General features: G+C 42.8%; 1 long non-coding RNA gene across 2 annotated transcripts in view; it reads left to right on the top strand.

Moving 5' to 3' along the window:
* LOC149867104 (uncharacterized) overlaps positions 1–14,558 on the top strand; it is a 173,643-nt gene that overhangs the window by 28,304 nt on the left and 130,781 nt on the right. For both annotated transcript variants that reach the window (XR_016441985.1, XR_016441986.1), the window contains exon 3: positions 5,421–5,499. This is a non-coding gene — a long non-coding RNA (uncharacterized LOC149867104). The remainder of the gene's footprint in view (positions 1–5,420; positions 5,500–14,558) is intronic.

Raw genomic sequence — 14,558 nt, 5'->3', positions numbered from 1 at the left:
TCCCTTCACTTTTCCAGTGGAGGGCCTGAGTAGAGGAAATGCAAAGCCTTTTTTTCCTCCCCTCTCTATTGAGGTTTTTAAGGAGGAGATGAAAAGCAATCCGCAGCAAAGGAGCCAGGTTGACACCTGTATCTGTGACAGCTCGGGCAAGGGAAATAGTGGGAAAGACTCTCCTGGCAGCAATTTGAAACTATACCCCTTCCTGACTTGGAAGCTTTGACTGATGGTTTAGCTTTGCGCAGCCATATGGTCGAACATCTTGAAGGGGCAACAAAGAGGTGCTGGTGCCAAAGCTGGGAACGGAAATCAAGTCATTATCAGAAACCAGATCTGTGACAGGGAGAAGCTATTAATTCATGGTTTTCCTTTGTGTTTTAATGTCCTACCTTTCTATGATCAGAACCCAGAGGGACACTGGAGAGAAGGTTAAATTCTTCCTTGCAGTTAGAAAGAGTCCTCGTTGAACAGTGGTTAAAAGGAATAATTTCCTTGGTACTTACTGGACTGCAAGGTGTGTTCTATTCAGATGGGCCACTAAATAATGCAAAAAGGGAATGAAGGGCTCCAGCATTCACAGGGGCTTTTTACCATCCTGTTTTCATTCACTAAGAGGCAACATTTGGCTTTGTCACAAACCTGGACATTGTTCTTGCCTAATGAGAGAGACCATGTAATACCAAACAATGTCTATAACATCTGCTTTTCCTGGAATTCAAAGCCAGAGAGAGCAGAGAATTGTCTTCTTTAGGCCTCTGTCAGCGTCGCTGAATGATTAACATAATACAACATCAGGCCCATCAAGATAAGAATTCTAACTGCCACAATGGATTCTCTCTTACCCTTTCATTACTTGGTATGTTACAATTGTTTCCAGCAGAGAAGAGTTTGTATGTGAGTGGATATTCTAGTAGTGTTGGATTCAGCTCCCTGCATGGTTACGTGGATGGGCTCCAGGGACAGAGATACACTTGCCTTTAATAAGCTCCTCATACCACATTAAAGATAAAAGGAGAAGGAAAATATTTATATTCTGACAAAGCAGCTCTTCCCTTCAGGCTCTTGTTTTATTTATTAGCTTGCTCTGTCCCTCTTTTGTGGTTTTTCTCTCAGTTACAGTGTCTGTAACTTCCCTGTCTTTCTCTTTAATTCACCAATTTTGTCCCTGAGTGACAATGGCAGTGAAACTTAACAATTGTTGTCAAAGGGATATCATTCAGATTGTGTGTATAATTCCCAGTTGATAAAAACAAACCTTTCTCCCATCTGTGTTTTTAACATATAACACTGATTTATAGCATTTAAATAACTGAATATATCACAACTGGCTTATCCTGATCACTTCAAATGAAGCTGTAGGAATATAGTAAGCTATTTTTTAAAGAGTACACTGCAAGTCAGATGCCTGGATATCCTCCCACATCTGTAAACGCAACAGTAACCACCATCATTCTTCTCTGAGGAAGCCCTTACTGAGGCATGACACAGCTACACTGAGACCTTTCTAACCCCATTCATCAAACACTTCCTTTCCTCTGAGAAACTATCTCAGGGGATCATTCATTTCTTCCAACTGGTATGCCCAAGTGAAAGGAATCGTGAGCACATTTTTGTGTCTGAAACCAACTCCTTGTAATTGACACAAAGATTAAATAAGATATAAGAAATATAGAAATATATGCTATTTTATTTCTATTCTGTTTGTTTTATACACTTGTATATTCATAATTTGTATATTATGTAGAAGTGTGTACATGCAGTCTAGCTGGTCAGAATTCCCACAGTAGAATGCTGATTGGTTTCAATATCCATGTTATCAACATTATATTCAAAATTAAGAGCAATACTAATATGTCTTCCAGCACCTATGCTTGAAATAACTGCCTTTTTGACCATATTAAAAACGCTGCATAAAAATTCAAAAGGATTGCCCAGAAATGTAGTTCACAAATATTACTATTGCTACTGAATTGCAAAATGTCTGTAGAAAAATAATGTTTGTATTGCCATTTAAGTGCATGTAGTACAAAGGGACGAACGAATTCAGTTTGGCTCTCACACAGAGGATCCCATTTTGTCATTCATCTTCCCAAATAAAAAAGCCATTGCTCTGTTTCTGCCCTTTGATCAGGAAGCCAAGCAAATATTTTAATTGATTATTCTCCCTCCCACCAGTAGCATAACTAAGTGGGGTGACCAGGACAGCAGCTCCAGGTGCTGCCTTTGTAAGGGGTGGGGGGCACAGAAATATCCATGACCGCAGCAATGGCTAACCATGCCACTATGATCAGCACCGTGCCAGCATGGCTGCCCAGGCACACCTCTGCCTCCCAGATCATTTAATGAAGCCAATTTAGAGAAATGCATATCTTCTTTTTTAGTTCATTATTCCTTTTGCTTTATCTTCACAAATCATGGCTTCATTTACAGATTTGCAGAGGTATGGAACAGCCACAAATTCCATTGCCTTACCTGGAGCTTAAACAGTCAGTCCTTACTTAAACAGAATGGGGTCCTCCTTCCTTTGTGACACAGGTGATAAAAGCCCTTCCCCTTCAGAATACTAAATACACAGATCTCTTCCCCAAAGCACAATTTATGAGTTAACATGACTTTTGCTGCTGCTTGCCATGATTCAGTGGAGCCTCACTGGAGAAAAAATAAAGTTCCAGGATGGGAGAGGTGCGAATTCTATTGTGACAAGTGCTGGCCTCCAGTGCAAGCCTGCTGCTCTCCCAGCAGGTGACTATGGCACCTTTGGCAGAAAACTAAGAGCTCATCTACATTATGGGTTGTTGCCTGGCATGGCAACAGTGCTGCAAACTCCCTATTGAGATTAACTGCAGCTGTGTGAAGTGCGACTTAATCCTAGTGTGAGGATGCAGCACATCTGCATGAGACATTTAGGCCAGGACAGTAGAGACATTACATTTTACCAATATAATGGAACCAGTTTATACCTGTTAACAGAACAGATGTTTGGCACATACAGCCTGATTTAAAAATGCCAGAACCTGGTCTAAGATTTACCATCCCTCCCCCACCAAAGGGTGGGTGTGTGCTGTATTCAGTACCAATCTAAACTACACCAGAAAACAATGTAACTTAGATTGATTCCAACTAGGGCTTTTTGAATTCCTGTATCTAGTCTTATAAGTAGCACAGCTACACAGGCAGAGGGGCCCACTACAGATAAGCCATACTGGCAGTGTGCAATCTGTCATTGTTATCAGTGGCTCCATGCCAGCTTGACCCCAACAGTATTTCACTGCCTTTCAGGGTTGTAGTTGCACAATCATTTCCTGTACTTCATGCATATGAGCATCCCATCAGTTTTCCCACTACCGTTTAGTTTTGCTGTAACTTCAGAACTACTGGCAGAAGTACAGTAAAGACTAAGGGTACTCAATCCCTAGCCCCCAGACAGAGTCACTTGTCCTGCAAGCATCCCCAAGGGTCCAAAAATTTGGCAGCAAGGGAATGGTAGCTATTCCCTGCATGCTAGATAGAGGGTCCAGGGGCCAGCTGAAGTGGTATTGTGCCCAACTGAGGTGTGCACAAGCCAGCCAAGGTGGCATGGGCAGGATCTGGCCTGCAGACCAGCTCTGCACCACTCATCCTGCCCAGATTTGAGCTTAAAGTAAGCAGTAGGAAAACACTTACAGTAACAACTGATTTATATTAATATTCTTTTCTAATAGAACTGAGTCAAAGTGAACAGGGAGTTTTCTCCAGCCCTCTGTATGTCTACCCACTTTGGTTGCTCTCAGCTCTATGCAAGGGTATCCTTGGAAAAAAAATATCCTTCTGATCCAAAACAGAAATAGCAGAAGCTCTTCTGCTCTACTCCTGGTAAGTGCCCTGTAGCAAGGCTTGGAGGCCCAAGAAAATGCATGTGAACTCTGCCTTGGAGCAATGCCTGAGAATGAGACACCTGGCCATTGATAAAACTAGGAAACTGCCTGTGCACAAAACAAGTCTGGTAGATAAAAGGCTTCAAATAGAAGTATGTCCAGTGTCCCTTTAACTGTTTCATTTTATTATAATGAAGGTGTGTGACTGTACCTTGCACATATTCAGGTTACTTCTAGCCTCCTGCTACAGATCAAAGGTTGCTTGGGTTAGGGTCCACACAAAAACCTCAGCACTCAAAGGTCCAGATTCTACTCTATCTATGAAGTGCCTAAATGTGATCCTATTTCACCTGGCTCAAATCCTGGAAAAACTGTTAATGCAGAAGGTTGGTGAGTCCTCCTCCTCATTGTTTTTTTGTGACTTAGTGTTAAAGTTAAGTTGACAGCCTGTTATAAAAATAGATTCATTGGCAGTTTTTCAGACTTGAGGTGGGTAGAATAGGATCATATTCAGGCACCTAGTAGAAGGTGTTTTGAAAGGGATGGTTTTCCAAGTCAGCAAGGCGAAAGGGAGCTACAAGACCCAGTGTATTCTGGTAAATTTTTGCTCTCATATAGTGCTATATAAACACTTGTGGCAATGCTGACTTCTCAACAGGCTTTGGATAGCTGGCTTATGAGTGCTTATGTTAACAGCCTGGGTAACACTGGGCATGTCTACACATGCATTAATGTGCTGTAATTATGGCATTTTAATTTTAGTACCTGTAATAATAAGTACTAACTTAATGCACTGGAATTGGTGCTACTGAGCAGTAGCACTGGCACACATCTTTTACTAATTCTACTGTGCATTAGCGCATTAGCACAGCTTTCACCGTGACATGTTAATGCGCAGTAGATTAATTCTGCGCTTTTAGTGTCTCATGTAGATGTACCCACTGACTATTACATGTGTGAGCTGTCTGGGCCTTTCTCAAAAACATTTTTTAAAAATGGGTATATCATATAGTTACATACTCAACAGGTGACAGGTCTCATTGGGTGCATCTACACGTGTTGCTATGGCAACATTGTTACTTTGCTGTGATTTAGTACTTCCTTTTGGAACTACTAAATCATGGTGCAGTAACAGTCTGTGCTGTGCCATACACACAGCACATTGTTATTTTTAACAGCTACTTTACTATTGCAGTGCACTATGCCAGGGGAGCGTGTTGCTACAACGAAGTAGCTGCTGGTCATGTGCAGATGCCTGCCGGTGTGATGTTGCCATAGCACTTTGCTACATCACTGTAGCATCACATGTAGATGTGCCTATTGTACAGTATAAGAATCTTTATGTAATATTTGGAATGAAAAGCATCAAAATACACTTGAAATGTTAATGGTGATAGGAAGTGTCCAGAAATCTGAAGCTCAGCATGGAGTATGTGAATGGAGATCATATTGCTAAGTGTTACCAATGGATAATCATACATATTTTCCTCCAAAAAATATTCTGAGATGCTTTTCAGATTTTTCCTGATAGAGCTGCCAAAGTGCTGATTGATACATTTTCTTGCACAGGTCAGCAAGATTGGAAAATATGTCTGAAGTGTTGTGGGACTCATCACTTCATCAGATCATCTTCTCCAGTACTAATAAGGTATATCCTTTTGATACACTGAACATAATAATTTTAACTACACAGCTGCTGAATATGTCTGACTTGGGTCAGTCCTTGTTTAGAACTGCGTTTTCCCCTCTGTTCTTCCTTTTATTTTTGCCTAATTACTTGTTCTTCTCCTATTATGCTTAGGGGCAACCACCACGAGTTCATTAGAGGCAGGTCCTGTCAGATGAACCTGGTTGCCTTCTACAACCAAGTTACAAAATCATTGGATGCAGGTGATGCGGTGGATGTAGTCTTTCTGGACTTTAGGAAGGCCTTCGACACTATCTCTTACCTTATTCTCATTGAAAATTTAGGCGACTATGGTGTCAGTGCCTGCACAAGAGAAGGCTCAGAGGGGATCTGGTGGCCGTCTATAAACTTACCAAGGGGGACCAGCAGGGAAAGGGAGAGACCTTGTTCCCTTGAGCACTACCAGGAGTAACTAGGAATAATGGCCACAAGTTGACTGAGAGTAGGTTCAGGCTAGACATCAGGAAACACTACTTCACAGTCAGGGCGGCTAGGATCTGGAACCAACTTCCAAGGGAAGTGGTGTTCACGCCTACCCTGGGGGTCTTCAAAAGGAGGCTAGATGAACACCTTGCTGGGGTCATTTGACCCCAGCATTCTTTCCAGCCCATGGCAGGGGGTTGGTCTTGATGACCTGCTCAGGTCCCGTCCAACCCTACCAACTATGAACTATTGCTGCCCCATTTTTGTTTAAAATATAAGCGTGATGTGCCTTTATGAAGTGACAATGAGGGAATATGTATGTTCAGCGTGACAGCATGTATGTAGTAGATGCATATATGTGCATATTCTTGAGGAAGGAGCCATCCTGAGACCAAAGATGATGACCTTTAGTCTGCCTCAAATTTTTAAAACCCTTGCCTTCTTCTGAGGTTAAACCACTAATGGTGATGAATAAAAGTCTGCCATTTCTTCCTTAATAAATAAATTCTGAGTTAGCTTTTAAAGGATGGGAAGGCTCAGGTTTGTCTTCAGGTTCCTTTCACTTGGGTGATCATGTGGTGTCTACAAAAAACAAACAACACCCCCAAGCCCCCAGCCTAGATGCTGCAGCATTTTACTTTATAGCAAAAGATGAACATTTAAAAAAACATTATTTCTGTTCCTGTCCAGTTAATAATAATTTAAAAAACAAAAAACAGAACAGGGTTTAGAAGAGTGAATTTTTGCCCACTTTGTAATGATATTTCATTAAAAAAATGCCGTGAGTGAAATTATATTTAGTGCTGGTGAAAAACACTAAATTTGCAACACTACGAAGTAAAGCCCCAAGACAAGAGTATGGCAGCAGTGTCAACTATGGTACTGCCTGCCGCATGACATCTCACTCCTGACTTCAAGGGACCATCTCAGAGGCCAAGAAGATGTTCATTTAGCAGAGGTATGGGAAGTGGCTGGAGGAAATCTGATCAAGACATCAGGGTCCTATTGAAAGTACTATTGAAAATATGGAGACCTTGGACGGAATTAAAAATCAGTGGGTCTAATTCACCCTATTGGCAGAATTCAGCCAGAAGGTTCCCGGCAATGACCGGATTGCCTAGAGCTGGGTTGTATGAACAGCAATGAAGCCATATGGAACAGTAACTTTTCCTTCAGTGGGGTTGAGTACCTTCACTGTGTTAGTTGCTCTGCTGACAAATTACACCCTATAGACTGTGTGTCCCCTGGATTTAGAACTCAATAACAGGAAATATACCAAAGGTTTTCCTGTTACTGTAAATGACTGTGTAACGAATAGGCTATAGAATTTATTATTGCAAGAACTTAGAGGCTCTTACCAGTATTTGGGAAGACCAGGGAATTCTGCAGTCACTAATTCATGTGTGGCTGCTGTGTGAGACAAGGGGAAGCATGGTCTTACATCTAAAGCACAGAATAGCAAGTAAAGTGATATGGGTTCTGCTCCCAGCTCCATACCTGTGAAACTACTACTGCTGCCTCAGTGTGCAATGTGGTTGCAAATTCTTATGCACTTGGAGTCCTTTGAGATCCTTGTATGGCTGAAACTGGTTTGAGATAAACCCGGTTGAATGTATATCAGACTTAACTGATTTGGATGAAACTGGTTTATGCAATGTTTGTCCCAGACCCCTTCCTGGTTTAACTTAAACCAGAGTCCCCCAGCATCCCAGATGCTTTGCAGCCCTGGGCTGCACTCTCTGCTCCAGAGCAGGGCTGGCCCCTACCCTCTGCTTCCTAGCTGGAGCTCCTGCAGAGACTGCAGGCACAGCAGCATCTGCTTCGCTTCCTCCAGCCCCCACCCGCCATGCTTACTACTCCCTACTCAAGCAGGGATTCCCCACTTCCTTCTCCCACAGCATGGACCACAGTCAGCATGTGGTATGAAAGCTAATGCTGAGAGGTGTCTGTGTAAGGCAGATAGGACAAAGGCAGACAGGCCAGTGTCCACTTAGGGCTTTTTGGAGCTAATTAACAGGTAGCTGGTAACATCCCTCTGTTCCTTCCTTGGAAAAAGATGTTTAAGAAGAGTTTGAACTGATGAGAGAGGCTTTTGTTTTCTTGATGGGTTGCTAAATGCTGTGTTATCAACTCCCTGTGGCTCCCTCACTGATCAGGAGCAGTGAGGGAGGAGAACCCCTCCCGAATCCTGCTGGGGCCTGGCCATGCCTCCCCTCAGCTCAGTACTGTAGAAAGGAAGAGAGGGCTGCTGTAGCACCCCTTGGCTTCTAGCTTGAGCCACTGCAGGCATGTGCCTGCATTTTCTCAGCCCAGAGGGATTGTCTTTATGCTTGCAAACTAGTATAGCCTAGCCAGGTTAGACTAACCTACCAAGATTGAATCAATAAGGCTCAGGCTTTTTGAATGTCTGTCCCTAGCCTGAAGGGACCAGAACTACGGTAGTCAACTTGGGGAAGAGGCAGGAATAGGAGGCAGGAATTAAGACTGGCATCACTAGCCAATGAAGTACAGAGGAGACCAGCTATAACTGTCCAGGACAAGGATATGGGCAATTTCCAAGCCAAACTACAAGGCAGAAGCTGGCCATCAGAGGACAGGAGTCTGGAATAGATTCTGGAAGTAGAAGTAGTCAAGGAGTCAGCAAGGCAGTCTGAAAGTGCCAGGGGTCAAGGTTTGCATCTGGAACTAGGAACAGACAGGCAGGAACCAGTATAAAGCTAGGAAGCCAACAAGCAGGATCTAAGGGATAGGAAACTAGCAGACATGCAGGACTAGCCCAGAGGCATCTGTTCTATTGGGTAGCCAACTAGCTACCGAAAGGGCTGCTGTGTAAAGCTGGCAACGGGAGTCAGCTGTGGGTAGTTAAGCCACTGGCAACCAAGCCCACTCAGGTAACCAGGGCCAGCTGGTGGTACTTTAGTTAGCCTGCTGACCTGGTTCCTGCCAGTGGTAGAGAAGTGCAACATATTAGCATCATAAAATACATTTGAAGGCATAAATAAGTCAATAGTTTGGGAGAAAAGAATTCTGCCTTCATGTAACAAAGGTCCCCAACCAGAATACAGTGCTCAGTTTCACACATGCATTATTGTTTAGTCTCTCTCTCTTTCCATAATATTTCTTTTTCTTGCAACTGATCCCTCTCAGCTCTTGAATCTGCCTAATAATTGCCTTTAGGTGCAATGGCTATGGAAATAGGGCCTTTGGTTATCAGATTTTCCTCTGTGCAAACTGGAGAAAGAAGTAATTGTGGACCCACATAACAGAATAATATGGAATGGTGGTGATGAAATCATTTATTGAAAAATCCTCTCCAGTCAAAAAATCAAAGTAGGTAGTTTGATCCCCATGTTCCTGTTAAACTATTATTTTTATAATGCATTGGGAGAAGGCAAGATACTATTCTTTTCTCTAAACTTTGGGTAAAAAAGGTATTAATAATTTACCTCCCATATTGAATCATAAGTTTTAGAGTTCTATTTTCAAAGTCCTCATTTGTTACTCATTTGTTGATCCTAATAGGTGTTAAGTCTTCACAGCATAGATAAAAGTCAGTTGGATTTGTGAACGTCCAGTGCCAGTTGGAATCAGACTGTATGGTATAAGGACATATTTATGCATTTCACCTCTTTTAAGTGATTGTATGTAGCTTAATACAATGGTGTCACCAATTCTCTAACACGAATGCGAAAGGGAAGATTTTCCCTGTGATGCCCCCAGATAGTGGTGCGAGTATCTCCTGCTTCCTGGGCCAGGCACCCTGAATCGCCTGCCATGACTTGATGGAAATATACTTGAAGGAGGGGTTCAGTGGTGTTCCTGCACTGTCTTGGGGCGGTAATACTTATGGGGGTCGGTGCTGCTGGTTCTGGGGCTCTGCCTCCCCTACACCCTAGTCCACTCGCCAACTGTGCGGGCTATCGGACCTCCATTCTTAATTATGGGTTCTGGCTCCTTATGGCCTCTCATCGGGCCTCACCCTGTCAGTCTCAGGGGAGAGTGCAGGCTTGTGGTCTCAGCCTGGCACTCGTCCGTTTCTTGCCCCTGTTCTGTCCCTTCATCAGGTCTGGCACAGCCATTCCCTCTGCTGGGTTGAGGATGGCTGCAGTGACTCCAAGCTCCCCATGCTGGAATAGCCCAGAGCCCCCCCAGGTGCTCTGTTGGGGGAAGTGCAGTCTATCTTCCCCACACCGGTTCTGCTCTACTCTGGCAGGTCAGTGTCGAGGGGAGCCTGCGCTGGCCGGGGTCCACCCCAATGAGCTGGGCATCTCCCAAGATGGTTTGCCCCCTACCTGGCTTCTAACGGGGTTTTTAAATCTCCCATGGTTGTGGGCATGGCCACCACCCAGCCTGATTGCCAGCTGCTTGAAAAGCTGGTGCAGCGCCAGCTCGCACAGCTCCAGCCATGGTTCCAGTTCCCTCCTGGGTAGGTTCCCTGCAGTGTCAGGGTCCCCAGGGCTGCCTTTGGGAGCACTGGGGTCTATATCCGGCACCTCTGACCCCTGTGAGCAGCTCCAGCCACCACTTCCCCCCCCACCAAGTAAATCACTTCAATAGGAGTGTCATGGTGCTGTGACTCTAATGACCTCTGTCATGGAAATGAAGCTACTGAAATGTGTGATAGAAACCAAGAGTAAAACAGACAGTCATATATAACAGTGGTACCTGACCTTTTTGGCTAGTGGGCCAGATGAATGGTGCCAAGTCCATCTGTGGGTCTGTGGGCCTGGTCCAGCATGTGATGTTGTTCCAGCTGTGGCCTGATCCAGCTGCATGGAAATGGTCTGGCAGGGGGTTATGTAGCCACGTGATAATGGCTGCATTGGGCTCTGACTAGGCTGCTCTCACATGGCTGTATCAGGCCCTGACTTGATTCATCTCCATGGGAATGAGACCCAAACCCTCTGTGCAGGCCTGGCCCAGTCAGGGCTGATCCAGTTGCATGGGTCTTGAAAATTTGGTGGTAGGGGAATATTAACTACAATCACTCCCCCACTGCAAGATTTCTAGACCCATGGGGAGGCTTGTGGGCTGGATTACATGGCTCTGCAGGCCAGATCTGGCCCAGAGGCCAGGAGTTGAGCACCCTGATATACAGTGTTCTTGTTCCCAGAGAACAACCTGCCAAAGAAGTTACATTACAATAATGTGGTAAATACAGGGCACCCTGAGAAGGGTTTAGCTCTTAGCAATGTTTCTATAATGAGACCAGGAAAGACAACCCCTAGGGAACAGTTTTATTCTTGTGGTGGGCATGGGTGCTTGTATTATATAAACATATCATACATGCCCATGGAAGATGTATCATATGCAAAAAATATTTGTGGGCATGCTTTAGTGCTTTTTTATTTAAAGGAGGTTATTTATTTATTTTATTTACATAATTATCCCATATCTTTCAAAACCCCTTTAATATGAGATATATATATAATAGAAATTACATGGGGGTGGAGGAAGGGGAATGATGATCCTTTCTGCCAGTCAGCAAACCATACCACATATCACAGCTCTGATGTGGAGTTACATTTTTGGGGATCATAATCCCAAAATGGGATTTTTTTAAAATGCGCGGGGCACAGAAGAGAGGTAAGTTAGTCACATTCACAGCATTTTAAGTTACAGGAGTACAGAATGCCCACAGGAGTAGAGAATGTAAATTAACTGAAGATAGCCATTATGATGATTGGCTAAATTACTTTTGATGGCCCTGCATTCAGCAATGAGCTGTTCATACATGCTTTAAAAAATCAAGTTTTTAAAGGTTAAAAAAAAATCCCTGTGCATCTCTCTAAGGCAAGGTGATAATCATCAACTACATAAAAAGCCTAAAATATATAAAAACAACATTCTAGAACACAGGAAAATCCATGAAACAATAAAATTATTCTAACCTAACTGGGTGTTGAAGGAAACACAGGCTGCACTGATTGTGATTATTGTACAGTGATCAGACCCCCTTGGGTGCATGTGAGGCATTGACTGTATAAGTGACAATCATCTGCATCTAATCTAGTTGTTTTTCATTTTGTTCCATAGTCCAAACATGAAAACTTCCATATAATAGCTTATCTTCACTACTTTTACCCACATCATGATATAAAATTGATTTATCTATTATAACTTGGCTGTCAACATTTATTTTGGACTGAAACAACAGTGCCTTAGCTCTGAGCCAGGGAGCAGTATTTGCCTGGCTGCTTTTGAGTCAAAAGGGAACAAAACTAAAATAAAGAGGGTCAGTTTTTCAGACACTTCTCTTTACTTCTATTACTTAACAGTTGACTTGCCAGCATTGGAAGTGATTTGCTTGTCACAGTTTTGATTTTTGAACACAGCTGCTTTTTTAATATATAAGGATCTGTTTTTTCAGTAAATTGTACACATGCAAACACTCACTCACTTAGGGCCAGATTTTTAAATTAGCTCAAGGCCATATTTTTAAGCCCTCAACATTTCCAAATGGGATCAGATATTCAAGAGCTCAATTCCCATTTAGGTATCCAACATGCTGAGATTTTTTGAAACACTGGCACAGAGTGCATGTCCACGGGGTTTTTGTCCAGATAAGAACCTGTCAGGCCATGTGCTTGCACAAATCTCGCTGCTGTATCTGCATGCATAATAAAGGACCAATCAAACCTTGACTGCAGGGGGAGCTGAATCAGACCCTAAGCACCTGCCCCACTGGAGTGGCCATATTAACCACACAGTCTTGTCCAGGTGCCTACTCAGTAGTCATCTGTGTTGTGAGGGGAACAAAAAAGCCTGTCTGTAGCATAAGTACGACAGTTCTCTGCACTTCATCCTATATTCAGGGACTTGCCCAGGGCCCATGAGCTCTCAAACTAGAGCTTGAGGGGAGCATGGGAATAGAAATCTATTCTAAGAACTGTCAGTCCCAAAACACGATTTGCCCTCTTCTCCATCTGTCTCTTCGTAAAGTCTGTGTAATTCTTGGTGTGTAATATGCACCCCAAAACTTTAAAAAAATCCCTTAACTGCCAGAAGCCCAGCCCCTATGAGCAATCAAGCAGTCTGCATGCATGATGGAAGAAAGAGTATTTTGTTGAAGAGGCAGATTTCAGTTTCAGGTCCTCAAGGGGTTATTCTAAAGCAGCATGAAAATCTTGTACTATCAGAGGGGATAGTACTATCATGTACTATCAGGGGGGATTTCTTACCAACAGGCATGGAAGTAGCCCATTCAGCCTCTGTGATCTAAAAACAAAACCATCCTCTTCCATCAATGGATGTATTTCTTTCTTTATAAAGAGCACATGATAGAACTTATGGGCCAAATCCCACAGCCTTTCTTCAGTATTTTTTCAGGCAAAGCTCCTATCAGTTTCAGATTTTGCAGGAGCAGACACAAGAAGATTGGTTTGAGCTCATCTCTTTCTTTTCTTAAAAATATACCTATTTCCCCACCACCTACTACGCTCAGTTTGTGTGTTAAATCTTTTCAGACATGTACCTCATTATATGGACATTTGGTTTTGGAAATCCAGAATTTTTATACAAGTGAGATTTTCATTGTGATTTTTGTACAAGAGTAAAGTTAATTAGGTTGAATCCTTACTCCTCCAGGAAAAAGAGAAAGACCTTTCTATTCATCCCCTTAAAAACAAAGTAATGTTCTTTAGGATTCTAAAGGCATTTGTGACAAATGCCAATACCAGGCTCTAGTAAGCAGCTTCTTTTGTTCATCTCAACATCTGGCTTGCTGTTACACCTGAAGAGGTAATTAGAAAAATAAGTCAGAACACTAATTTGCAACATACAGGGCTTCCATGGGAAGGTATTGCCATTACAAAGAGAAATAATGGAACACATAGTCCAAGCACAGGGGCAGTAGCCACCATTTTTCACTCTTCCTGGCAGCTCACTGTGACCTTTAACCTCTTCCCACCAGCCTCCTCAAAGAAGCTACAAGATTTAGAAGAGGAAAGGAAAAGCGTTTGCTCTTAGTGTGCAAAATGCCCGGTGCATTTATACTTAGAATAAGTATCTTTTAGTCTGATTCCCACGTCCTACATTTTACCCAGATGTTCCAACAATAAAACTGCCCCACAGAAACAAACCAACCACACACACACACACGTGGGGTGGGTTCCTCTATAATAATCAAATAATCAAACATGCTTCTTTGCAGCAAGAAGTCTCAAACATCCTTGACTGGTTTTTTATTATTCTGGTATAATAATTTCTGGCATATCTAGAGCTAGTCTCTCAGTCCACTCAATAACCATCAATTAATTTAATTTTGCTACACTTGGTGATGTATTTAAGTGACACTATCTGTGAGTGCCAATACATTTTGGATGCAGAGCATCCAAGCTACTTACACCTGGATAAAAACAGATGTGACAAATTTTGGATGTAATTATAGAAGCTGTTGTTCAAATGTTGCCTTGTTATAAAATGGGGTTCTTCTGTCAATCATTTAATGTCAGTGATCAAAAAAAGTTTGGCTGTGAACTCTTTTAGGCCTAGTATTGGTTGCACTGAAGTCAGTTATTTTGGAGGAAGCAAAACCAGGACTATAGAAAGGGTAACTTTGTCAATAAGCTGGTATTAGTTGGTACAAAATTCCTTCT

This window comes from Crocodylus siamensis, chromosome 4 (assembly GCF_052110815.1).
Source record: "Crocodylus siamensis isolate JL-2025a chromosome 4, ASM5211081v1, whole genome shotgun sequence".
Taxonomy (NCBI): Eukaryota; Metazoa; Chordata; order Crocodylia; family Crocodylidae; genus Crocodylus; species Crocodylus siamensis.
This window is presented reverse-complemented; position numbering and strand designations above follow the sequence as displayed.